The sequence below is a fragment of the Asparagus officinalis genome, chromosome 8 (assembly GCF_001876935.1).
Source record: "Asparagus officinalis chromosome 8, Aspof.V1, whole genome shotgun sequence".
In the NCBI taxonomy this organism is placed as follows: domain Eukaryota; kingdom Viridiplantae; phylum Streptophyta; class Magnoliopsida; order Asparagales; family Asparagaceae; genus Asparagus; species Asparagus officinalis.
The window spans coordinates 29,346,990-29,359,895 of record NC_033801.1 but is presented as its reverse complement, the minus strand read 5'-3'; positions in this window follow the sequence as shown (position 1 = coordinate 29,359,895).

Here is a 12,906-nt window from a genome sequence, read left to right as displayed (position 1 = left end):
GGTCGACCGGACAACACTCAAAATGTTCCCAACTTCAAATTTCCTGAACCTCGTCAATGTATGCGTCGTTTCTACAATTGACTTAACCCTTATACCCTGAACTTGAACAAATTTCCTTTGTAGCAGAATGCTAGGATATATCCAACCCCTAACTTATGTGCCCATACGAGTCCCACCTGGCCATCACCACTAAAATACATGTAATTCTCTTGCTTATAATCCTTACTAACATTGATACGCCATGGTTCACCATTTGGGCTGACTAATCTAGCTGTTTCCATTTTGCATCTCTCCTTCACAATGTTCTTCACAAAAGCAGTAGGAATAACCGGCATTAATAAAACAGTCACAATTTATCAAGATATCAGAATGATTTTGCGAGGAGCAACAGCGAGATAGAGACCAATTTCTTAGAGAGCAGGCAAGAGAGGCTAGAAGAAATGAAGATTGCCATGCCCACCATCTTTGTTGTCCGGCTCTTAAGCCTGTAAACAATCTTGATGGGATAGAATTTGAGAGGTCACTAATTGGTCTTTTCAGGTAATGTGCTCTAATGAGCTCTTTTTATAGCATTTAAGGAAAATCATGAGCACCTGTTTCAGAATTTATTCTACAATTAAATGGACTTGGTGGTGGTGGCGCAAAATCAATAAGGCTTAGGGAAGTTTGTAAGTCTCTTGCCTCTTAACATCAACTATATCTTTGGCGTTTGTGATGGGCAGTCACTCATAATGATGGATTTTTGTGTATTACTTCTGCAAAAGAATTTACTCCCAAAAAAAAATTGATCAAAGAACTCAGTACTCTAGTAGCCGCTAGATCACTTCTCAAGATGCCTACTAGATCTCTGGATTTGTGCACTGATCAATGATCGATAACACCTTGTGAGGCACCAACAGTGTCATGGACCAGAACCACTGGAAAGCGAGTTTATGCAACTATACAGAGTAATTTGTGATGTTATGTTTCATTTGCTGAAACAATGTTGTAATTATAATCCAACTAAGAAAATTGCCCAATTTTGTTTTGTTATCTATTTGTAAAAGGTAGTATTTTGTAACCATTGTATTCATAAAAAGAAGGCGAGGAAGTTTTTTTGAATACCACAGAAGGAGCATATGATAATACCCACTACAAGTATAGACAGAACAATAGTTCGACACTAACAAAACTAGCCAAAACCAGAAGAGGAAGAAGAAAAAGAAGCCAAGTCATCAAGATACTTTCTTCCATACTGAACAAGGCCATTGCTCTCTTTGGATCCAAGTTTGAATACGCATTTATCTCCTACTTTCAACTCATTAGGCTATTAGATCTGAAAAGAATTTGTATAGCCTTCAGTTAGTAACTCGCGGGATTGAGCTAACAACTGAAACTTTTAAGAAAGGGGGGAAAAACTGCATGTATACCTTATTCTTTTGTTTTGTCTCTTGTTGTCCTCCTCTTCTTTTTCGGGGTGAGTTTAGCTGGAAGCAAGTTTTCATTGATGCGGTTAATCGCTCACAGGACTGAACTATATAAAATTAAATGAAAATAGAGAATACATTAAAATTGGATGCGGTTAATCGCTCACAGGACTGAACTATATAAAATTAAATGAAAATAGAGAATACATTAAAATTGATGTAAGGAAAACAAAGAGAGGTTGCATATACATACCATGCTCTCCTCCGAATTTGACTCCTGACATTTTGTTCTTCTCCTTCATCTTCTTCTTATCAATGCTTTCTTTCTTCTTTATTGAAACTTTCATCAACAATATGTTCTTCTCCTTCATCTTCTTCTTATCAATGCTTTCTTTCTTCTTTATTGAAACTTTCATCAACAATATGCCATTGTTCTCTTCTGATCCCAACTCGAATATGCACTTATCCCCTTGTTTCAACTCATTAGCAAAAGCAAATTTATTCCAACCAGTAGTCATACTAGTCCTACTTTGAAATTTATTAGTTCTGTGCCTAAGTTGAACCTGCCAAGATCGTCCCTTAGGATCCATCAGAGTCAAACTGTTGTACTCTGTCAAGCCATTGGCGGCTCTAAATTTCGCTGGAATATTCTGTATTCATTCATCTTATGAGAGAAATTACTCATCAAAAGATATTTTTACCAGCAAGAGTTAGTTTACTAGTTAACTGAGTGTTACCATGTAAGGCTGAACTAGGTTAGAAGGCCATATGGGGACCTCAAATTTGTTTATCCCTCTTGGAGGACTTGAATTGTTTCTATTCATCATCTCAGTGTACCCCAAGTTCATGCATCTCTTAATAGAGGGTTCATCTGGAAAAGAATTTCGAGCATGTGGACTTCAGTTAGTAACTCACAGGATTATAAGTAAATAATTAATAAGCTTCAAGTACACAAAAAATAATAATTGTATGTATACCAGATTCACTTGTTTTCCCTCCTGATGTCTTCCTCTTCCGTTTAGGGATGAGTTCTTCTGAAAAAAAGCTAAATGAAGTTACATGACTGCAAGCTAATATATTACATGACTGAACTATAACAAATTAATGAAATAATGAATTAGTAATAAATGACATCTACAATGGAAACAAAAGAAAGAACACATACACATACCATGCTCTTCCTCGATTTTGACTTCCGAAATTTTCTTCCTCCGCTTCACCATCTTCTTCTCATCAATGCTTTCTTTGTTTTCCTTCTCATAACCCTCTTTCAGAATAGCTAGTGCAAGAGATTATTTTTCTTAAATTGGAGAATCACATGCGTACAATCGATAAAGCATAAACCAATATATATAGCAATGAATTAAGTTTGAATTTATATATGATACCTCCTCATTGGCAACTTTTATTTCTGTTATATTGTTTAGCTAGTTAAGCCCACAAGGTTTCCCAGAAGAGTTGGTCAAAATATAATCAAATGGGAAAAACAATTCTATATAGCTCCTTCTTTTCAGTAATTTCTCTCTCCTTGTCCCCGTCATCCTCCTCTTTGAGAACATTAAAACAGAGATAGGATGTTAGCTTCTATCAGATAGAAAATCATAGAATCAGCTATTAAAAACAAGCATAAATTGATAAATTAAATTCGCAGACCAAATTCTTCCTCATCTGCAACCTCGATCACTCTTATCTTCTCCTTCATTTTCCTCTGTTTACTAATATTCTTACTTTTCGTATTGACCTTCACATTTTCATTACCATTATCATCGTGAGCATCAATAGAAGCATAGGAGGTTATGTCACATGCACTCAAGTCATACACTCTAAACTTGAACAACGCATTTCCTTTGTAGCAGAACACTAGGAAGTATCCTTCCCGTAACTTATGTGCATGTATGAATCTTAGCCAGCCATCTCCACTAAAATACATGCAATTCTCTGAGTCATAATCCATATAAACTTTGACATGCCATGATCCCCCATTTGGACTGATTAAGGTAGCAGTTTTTGTTTTGAATTTCTCAGCTTTCCCAATCTGCTTGACAAAGGCAGTAGGAAACACCTGTATTCAAACAGTTACAAGTATCAAGATGTCGAAAAGTAAAAAGAGAGATAGAGGGGGAGAGAGAGGATCAAGAGCGAGATAGAGACCAGTTTCTTCGAGAAACCAGGCAAGAGAGGCTTGAAGAAATGAAGATTCTGAAGCCCACCATCTTTCTTCTCCATCTTCCCAATGATATGGAGTAGAGAATTGGAAAGGTTACGTGTTTTATACGTATAATATTTGGATCGTTGGGCCCTTTTATAAACGGCTGATGAGAAGGTTGATAAATATCCTGCAAGTTCCGTTTTTTTAACACATTAATATCCGTCTTTATTCATGATGCTTAGTTCTTCCGAGAAAAATATCTGTTCCCACTTCGCGGAATCCAATACGGCATGTGGAAATTTCCGTTGTGATATCTCATTTAAATTTGGGTTTATTGTACTATTAGTCCCCCATATCTGTCATAGTTTGAAATTAGTTGCCAAGGTCTTCATATTTTGAAATTAGTCATCTAAATTTTTTAAGGACCCGATTTGTTTGCATAGAAATAGCTAAGAAGGCTATTTTTGCTACTTTTGAGCAAAAAATTATGTTTGTTCCTGGCAAAAATATCAAATTGATATATTTTATTTACCCTTAGTAACAATTTGGTATATTTTTTTTCCGGCGAAATATTAGTATATTATTTTTTCTCCGACGATATATTGATATATTATTTGTTCTCTAGCGATAAATAGGCCTCAAATTTGACCGGATTCAAAATTTCTAGCGAATTTTTTCACGTGATACGAACGTGGCCGTCACCGTGGCTCCTAGTGACGAATAATTGCAACTAATCTCAAACCATCCCCTTCTCCCTAAAAAACCTAGAAATCAAGGTATTAAAGCTCACCACATTGAGAGTCGAGGGAGGATTTGAAGAGGTTGAAGGCCTAGAAGGCGTCAAAGCGGCAAGAGGAGCGGAGGAGGGAGGAGAGGGAGAGGAGGAGGAGGAAGGAGATTGATGGGTTAGGGTTTGGGATTGGAGCTGATTTATGACGCTAGAAGCAACGCGGGCAGCCGCGTTCGCACCACATGAGGCATCACGTGAGAAATTTCGCCTAAAATTTTGGTCTGACCAAATTTGAAGCTTATTTGTCGCCGGAGAAAAATAATATACCAATATGGTGCCAAAAAATATATATATACCAAACTATCACTAAGGGTAAACAAAATATACCAATTTGATGTTTTTAACGTTTGTTCCTTTACATCATTAAATGTTGACGTGATATCTATATGACACCTTTATTTCCCAGAGTTTCTCATGCATGCTTTGAGGGCTTATAAATTGAGCTGAACTAGATGAAGAGTGGGGTCCACATGGAAAGTAGGGATTCAGAAAAACAAATGACATTCTAATAATAGACACTTTCATAACTAAAAAAATCTCGAGTGACATTCTGACCATTGCTTCTGTTCGAACTTTAATATTTTTATAAAAACATAATATGTGTTGTGCGCAGCGAAAATTTCGACAGCACCTCCGATGCGTAAGGTGCACAACAAGAGATTAGATCACAACGGAATTCTTGTTTCTCAAAGGAAACAAGAACCAAAAGCCAGATATCTCATCAAAGTGAGATATCAGCTCTTCCTCTCGTCAGCTCTAGGACTGCGCGTCTTGGGATCTTACAAGCTATTACAAATCACGGCAAAAACACAACTTTTACGTGGTTCGGCAAATAGCCTACGTCCACGGGGCAAGGAGGGGGAGATCTACTATTAGAGGGAGAGATTACAACTAGGGTTTACAATCACTCACAACCTAAACCCTCAAACAAATTCTCAAATCCCTCACAATATCTCTCTACAAAATGATGCACAAAATCCTTGCACAGCCGCTGCCAAAGAGAAAGAAACTAGCCGACTTTCTCTCTCCTGCACAAATCTCCTTTTCTCTGCGCCTGCACACCTGTTCCCACAGTCAAACCTCCCTTGCGCGAATCTCCTGCAGCCGCAAAACAATCCCCAGCCCTTTCTCTTTAAAACCTAAAAAACACAATCATATATATGATGTATATTCGGGTGGGCCTTGGTAATTCCGCATGGGCTTGAGGGTTTTGTCCGCTGGCTTTTTGTCCGCTGGCTCTTCATTCACGTGATCACACTCACGTGGCCCCTCCACAAAGCCACGTTCACAATTCTCCACCTCGGTGAAGTTTTCTCAAAACTGAGCCGACACTAAAGCATCCAAATATCCCAACTTGTTGTGTCCAATACGAACTCAATCCACAACAAGTCGAGAACCCGAACGAGAGTCCAAATAATCTGACCCCCATCAACTAATCCAAACCGGCTGCATCGTAAAGACTGCCTACGTATCCTCTTGCCCAAGGAATCACAACTAATCCAAACCGGCTGCATCGTAAAGACTGCCTACGTATCCTCTTGCCCAAGGAATCAAGTCGAATGTAGTTCACCCAATGGCCTCGAAAGGCCTCAACACCGAAGAATGTTCAAAAGTTCCAAACAATGACCAAACTTGACACCTGAAACAACTTTGGTCAACATATATGCAGGGTTTTCCTTCGTGTGGATCTTCTCCAACATGACGTCTCCTTCATCCAAAATGTCACAAACAAAATAGAATCTGACATCGATATGCTTCGTGCGTGCATGATAAACCTGGTTCTTCGCCAAATAGATAGCTGACATGCTATCACAATATACCCGAAGGGTCTCCTGTGTAATCCCTAAGTTCTCCAATAATCCCTGCAACCACAAAGCCTCCTTCACAGCTTCGGTCAACGCCATATACTCTGCCTCTGTAGTGGAGAGAGCCACTGTAGACTGAAGTGTGCATCTCCAACATACCGGTGCTCCTGCTAGTGTAAACACATATCCGCTAGTAGACCGGTACTTGTCTAGATCCCCTGCATAATCAGAATCCACGTAACCAATACAATCATGTCCGTTCTTCTCATTCTTCTGAAATACCAAACCAACATCCACGGTACCTTTGATATACCGTAGAATCCACTTCACGGCCTCCTAATGACCCTTTCCGGGGTCGTGCATGTACCTAGATATCATGCTCACGGCCTGTGACAAATCTGGCCTTGTACACACCATCGCATACATCAAGCTACCCACAGCATTGGCATATGAAACTTTGGACATGTATTTTCGGTCCTCAACTGAAACAGGTTACATCTTAGCTGATAGCTTAAAGTGGGGAGCTAATGGAGTACTCACCGTCTTGGAATTGCCATCATAACTGAATTTCTTCAGCATCTTCTGCAAGTAACTCTACTGTGTCAACTTCAACCTCCCCTTCACATTGTCTCTCTCGATCTCCATACCCAAAATCTTCTTTGCTTCTTCAAGATCCTTCATCTCAAATTCGGATGACAGCTCTTTTTTTAACTTTCTAATAGCTGAAGTATTCCTTGAAGCTATGAGCATATCGTCAACATATAATAGCAAATAGATATACTCACCATTCTGTAGCTTATGCATATAAACACACGGGTCATATGGGCTCCTCGTGTACCCTCGGCCAATCATAAAGCCGTCGAATCTCTTGTACCATTGTCGTGACGATTGCTTCAATCCGTAAAGAGACTTCTTCAGCTTACATACCAATTCTTCCTTTCCTGCAGCTTTGAACCCCATAGGTTGTGTCATGTAGATCTCCTCTTCTAAATCTCCATGTAGAAATGCTGTCTTTACATCCATTTGGACCAAATCCAAATCCAGCTATGCTACCAATGCCAACAGAATCCTAATCGACGAGTGCTTTACAACAGGTGAGAATACCTCGTTGTAATCTGGCTTTGTACCGAATGTCCCCAATAGAAGATCCTTCTTTCTTTGCATATACCCACTTCCATCCAATAGCCTTCTTACCCTTCGGTAGCTTTGCAAGTTCCCAAGTACCGTTCTTATGAAGAGACTGCATCTCCTCCTCCATGGCTTTCCTCCACCTAATCGAATCAAAGCTTGACTCTGCTTCCTTGAATGTAGAAGGAACCAAATCATCAACGACTTCTGCTGATAAAGCATATGCAACCATGACATCGTCATATCTAGCTGGCCGACGAATGTTTCTTCTTGGTCTATTAGCTGCAATGGACTCCTGAACATGACCCTGTTCCTGAGTCCCAACATCCACTGTATCCTCTAAATGCCCGGCTGTCATCCCATCTCCTTCCAGTGTCACCTCTGTAGGAGCCTCGATGGATACAATGCTCTCTGGAGTGAGTGGAGTCACATCATCCTCCACCTGTTACGATATCCCAACTGTCTGGTCTTCCTCCACCTGCTGAGGAACTTGAGGCTTCATCATGTACGCCTCGTCAAATGTGACATCCCTGCTAATAACTATCTTCTTGTCTTGTGGATCTCATAACTTGAAGCCTTTAACTCCATCTCTAAATCCCACAAAGACTGCTTTCCTCGCTCTCGGATTCAATTTACCATCACTGACATGGTAATAAGCAGGACACCCAAATATCCGAAGCTACTCATAGTCACTAGCTACCGAACCAGACCAACGCTCCAACGGAGTCTTCCCCTGTATCGCAGTGCACGGCAACCTATTCACGAGGTGACTTGCATAAACCAACGTTTCAGCCCAAAATAATCTTGAAAATCCACTCTGTGTCATCATACATCGCACCTTCTCCAGCAAGGTACGGTTCAACCTTTCAGCCACCCCGTTCTGTTGCGGTGTCACCTAATGCCGTGATCCCGGCAAAACTACAGAAACGGATCACTTTTATACTCTCCACCGTTATCTGAATGTAGAGTCTTCATCTTTCTACCTGTCTGCAGCTCCACTTTCTTCTTCCACTCCACAAAATATCCAGGACCTGATGTTTATGCTTCATCGGGTATACCCAATTCCTCCTGGAATAGTCATCAATGAAAGTGACAAAATAGTTGGCCCCACCAAGTGATGTGTGCTTGGAAGGGCCCTAAACATCTGTGTGAATGTAGTCCAATATACCTTGGGTATTGTGAATAGCGGTGCCGAATTTCACTCTTGTCTTCTTCCCAAGTATGCAATGTTCACACAGCTCCATCTTGCAGGTCTTTGCACCCTTCAATAGCCCCTGCTTCGCCAATACCTATAGGAACTTATCACCAGTGTGTCCCAATCTCATGTGCCATAAGCTGGTAGTATCTTTCTCTGTGGTAAATAAAGCTGCCAGACCCCCTGTCACTGTTTTGCCCTTCAAGTAGTAAAGGTTGTTTTTCCCGACACCTCGCATCACCACTATGGACCCCTTTGTGACCTTCAGAGTCGCATTCTCCAAGATCATCTAATAGCCAGCTGCCTCCAAAGTTTCAAGCGAAATGATATTCTTCGTCAATTGAGGAACGAATCTCACTTCCTTCAGCTCCCGAGTCACCCCGTCACACATTCGGATCCGTACTGTACCAATACCACCAATAGGGCATACGTGATCATTACCCATGAGCACGACATCACCTCTTTCCAACTCCTCAAAGCTGGAGAACCAATCCCTCCTAGGACAAATATAGTATGTAGCACCAGAATCCATCATCCACTCCGTAGAGTCAGCGTAACAAACTACCAGAATCCATCATCCACTCCGTAGAGTCAGCGTAACAAACTGACGGTAATGCAGAGCAAGAATAGCCCGAAGAATCCGTATCCGAATTGTCATCACTAGCCTTGACAACATTCACTTCCGAAGCTTGTACAGTTTTCCCTTTATTCTTCCCAGCTTTATCTTTCAACTTTGGGCAGTCGTTTTTCCAATGTCCTTCTTCTTTGCAAAAGCGACATTGATTCCTACCAACACTCTTATGGCCACCTCTATTCCTCGATTTTGAGCGATTGAACTGGCGGCGGTTTGGATCACGGCCTCGAACTGCTAATGCATCTCCTGATGCCTTCTCGGAGGATTCGCCATCACTCTTCCTCAACTCATAATTCACCAAAGCCGAGGTCACCTCCTTATAGCTAACCGTAGTTCTTCCATTTATCATAGTGAGAACAAACGTACCAAAATCATCCTCCAGCAACGAACACAATAGTAGCATCGCCTTGTCTTCATCCTCAACCATGATATCTACATTGGCCATATCCAAAATTAGCTTCGTGAAGTTGTTAACATACTCCCGAATGGAAACTCCCCTCTTCATCTTGAATTGGTAAAACCTCTTCTTCAAGTGAAGCCGATTCTCAATACTCTTCATCAGATACTTCTCATTGAGTGTTTCCCACATTCTCTTCGCCGACGTCTCGTTCATTACGTCATAAATAAGATCCGACGTCAAGCATGACCGAATAACTCCACAAGCCCTACTATTCATCTTCTTCCAAACCTTGTCCTCCATATCAGCAGGTTTCTCTTGTAACTCAAGAGTTTCCTCCAAATTTTGTGCATCCAAGGCGTCCATCACTTGACACCTCCACAAACCAAAATTGATCTTGCCGTCGAACTTCGGAACATCAATCTTTGTATTATTGATGCTCAGACTCTGTATCGCCTTCGAAAGAGACAATCCCGATGTGCTTGTTTCTCCCATGTTGTCGATCTAATTTTTCAAATAGGAATCCTTCAGCGAATCCTTCGAACAAGCCCCAAATCCAACCCAAAGCTCTGATACCACTCGTTGTGCGCAGCGGAAATTTCGGCAGCACCTTCGGTGCGTAAGGTGCACAACAAGAGATTAGATCACAACGGAATTCTTGTTTCTCAAAGGAAACAAGAACCAAAAGCCAGATATCTCATCAAAGTGAGATATCAGCTCTTCATCTCGTCAGCTCTAGGACTACGCGTCGAGGGATCCTACAAGCTATTACAAATCACGGCAAAAACACAACTTTTACGTGGTTCGGCAAATAGCCTACGTCCACGGGGCAAGGAGGGGGAGATCTACTATTAGAGGGAGAGATTACAACTAGGGTTTACAATCACTCACAACCTAAACCCTCAAACAAATTCTCAAATCCCTCACAATATCTCTCTACAAAATGATGCACAAAAGCCTTGCACAGCCGCTGCCAAAGAGAAAGAAACTAGCCGACTTTCTCTCTCCTGCACAAATCTCATTTTCTCTACGCCTGCACACCTGTTCCCGCAGCCAAACCTCCCTTGCGCGAATCTCCTGCAGCCGCAAAACAATCCGCAGCCCTTTCTATTTAAAACCTAAAAAACACAATCATATATATGATGTATATTCGGGTGGGCCTTGGTAATTCCGCGTGGGCTTGAGGGTTTTGTCCGCTGGCTTTTTGTCCGCTGGCTCTTTGTCCGCTGGCTCTTCATTGACGTGATCACACTCACGTGGCCCCTCCACAAAGCCACGTTCACAATATGGTCATACATTTCCTGAAAGTTAGATTAGCAGTTCAACTTATGCGTCATTTTCCACTACTCGTAGTAAAAATCAGTGATCAAGTTTGTGTAATCTTCCCAATTCGATGGTTTATATGGGTCATTTTTCTCATCAGTCCTCTTAAATTAAAAAGAATCATATTTGCACTAAGGGGTTTTATTTTATCTCCCTCTTTTACCCTTGTTTACTTTTGAACCCACATGCCTTTATACACTGAAACATCCAGCCTTACTTTTTATAAATCAAAAGTTCATGTTAATGCACTACTTAACATACTATGAACTGCTGGAATAGTGTTATATGCCCTTAAACATCAAATAGGTTTTTATTGAATATTAATTAAGTTTTATTATTGCACATGTTATTTGGGTATCTTTTATATAATCAGAAATTATTTTGTTAGATCATGCAGTGTAATGGTCACTTGCTTGGAGATATGATCTAATTTAGATGTTTCTTAAATTTGTGCTTAACCTATAACTAGCAAAGAATAACTTTGTTATAACATGTTATTATGCATGACAATAACATATGAGATGTGATGGTTGATCTCAGCTATCGGGAATGAAGATTCGCCGGGTGTATGTCATAAGAGATAGAGATAGAGAATTTGATATGTGTAGCATAAGACCTTATATTGATTCTCTAGGATGAGTCACCTAAGAGATAGAGAATTCAAATTGTTACGTGGTCCCTTAGACTTGATGATATATTATCATTTTCTATTTGATAATTTAGTATATTTTGATATGATGGTTAAGCTTATTTTAAAGTGCTATACAACCTGAAATGTTGGGTTACTAGATTTCGTTTAGGAAAATGATTCATATCTTGATAGGATCAAGTATACTTATTTTTTATAAGTTTATTTATAATGCATATCCCATGAAGATATTAAATTCCCGTCGATGGGTGATTTTTAAAAATTATTCTTCTAAATTTATTTTCTTATAAAATAAAATATTTTAATATTTAAAATGATTTATATTTATGTTCATTGGATTGCAACTTTAGTAATAAGCAAATAGGTGATTTGTCCTGTTCAATAAAGTTGTCTAAAATAAATTGATGCTAGAGGGGACCGAATGTAAGATAATATTATTCACTAATATTTAATCTCATATTATGGAAGAGCTTTTATGAATAGTTGGTTGAAAAGGTATTTGATTGTTAAATTAAAATTATTAATTTGATTAATAATTGGTTCTTGATATGAGACCCAATTGGTCTCACTAATATCATTAGAAGATGTTTACATACAATACAATCCTATTTCTATCCTACTTGTTATGGAAAAAATATCCTATCTTTAAATGTTATGGATAGAGTTTTAAACAATTAAGAATTATTTTAAAGTTGAAATCTATAAGGCAGGTCCAATTCTATATATAGGATTCATATGTAGCCTTATGGAGAAAAAGAAGAAAAAGAAACAAAAAACAAAAGGAAATAGATTTTGAGAACCTATCTCTTAGTATTGCTCCTCTTCGGTGATAGGTGGATTTTAGTTGGAGGCTTTTTTTTCTTTAGGAAGCTATTTCGTACTGATCTTGGAATAGATAATCGAAGAATTCGGAAATCGTTTCAGGTATTCTTTAATATTTTAAATTAATTTTGATTAATCTACATGATATGCAATTTCCACTACTTTGTATGTTATGTTTCCTACAGATGGTATAAGAGGGGTTTTAGAATCCAATCTGTAATAATTTAATCAGATTAAATTATCTTAATTTGATCTTTATTTTTGAATTATTTAATTAGATTAAATTAAAATTTTGATTAAAATCAAAATTAGGGTTATGTTACTATTCACAAACTATTTTCATAAAAAAAGGGCATTATTCAACATCGGCATTACTGTTCACCATCGGCATTACTGTTCATCGCCGAGTTATTGTTTAGTTTAATTTGTTAAACTGAAATTAATTATTTTTGAGATTCGGCTATTGTTCACGGGTTAAATTTTTATAAATAGATCAAAGAAATTTAGTTAGGGTTTTGTATTGTTCTTTTTCAATTATTGAATTATATGGGTTCTTGATTTCATGGTATCAATCGGATGGACGGCCGGACTCCGGCGGCCCGCCGGCC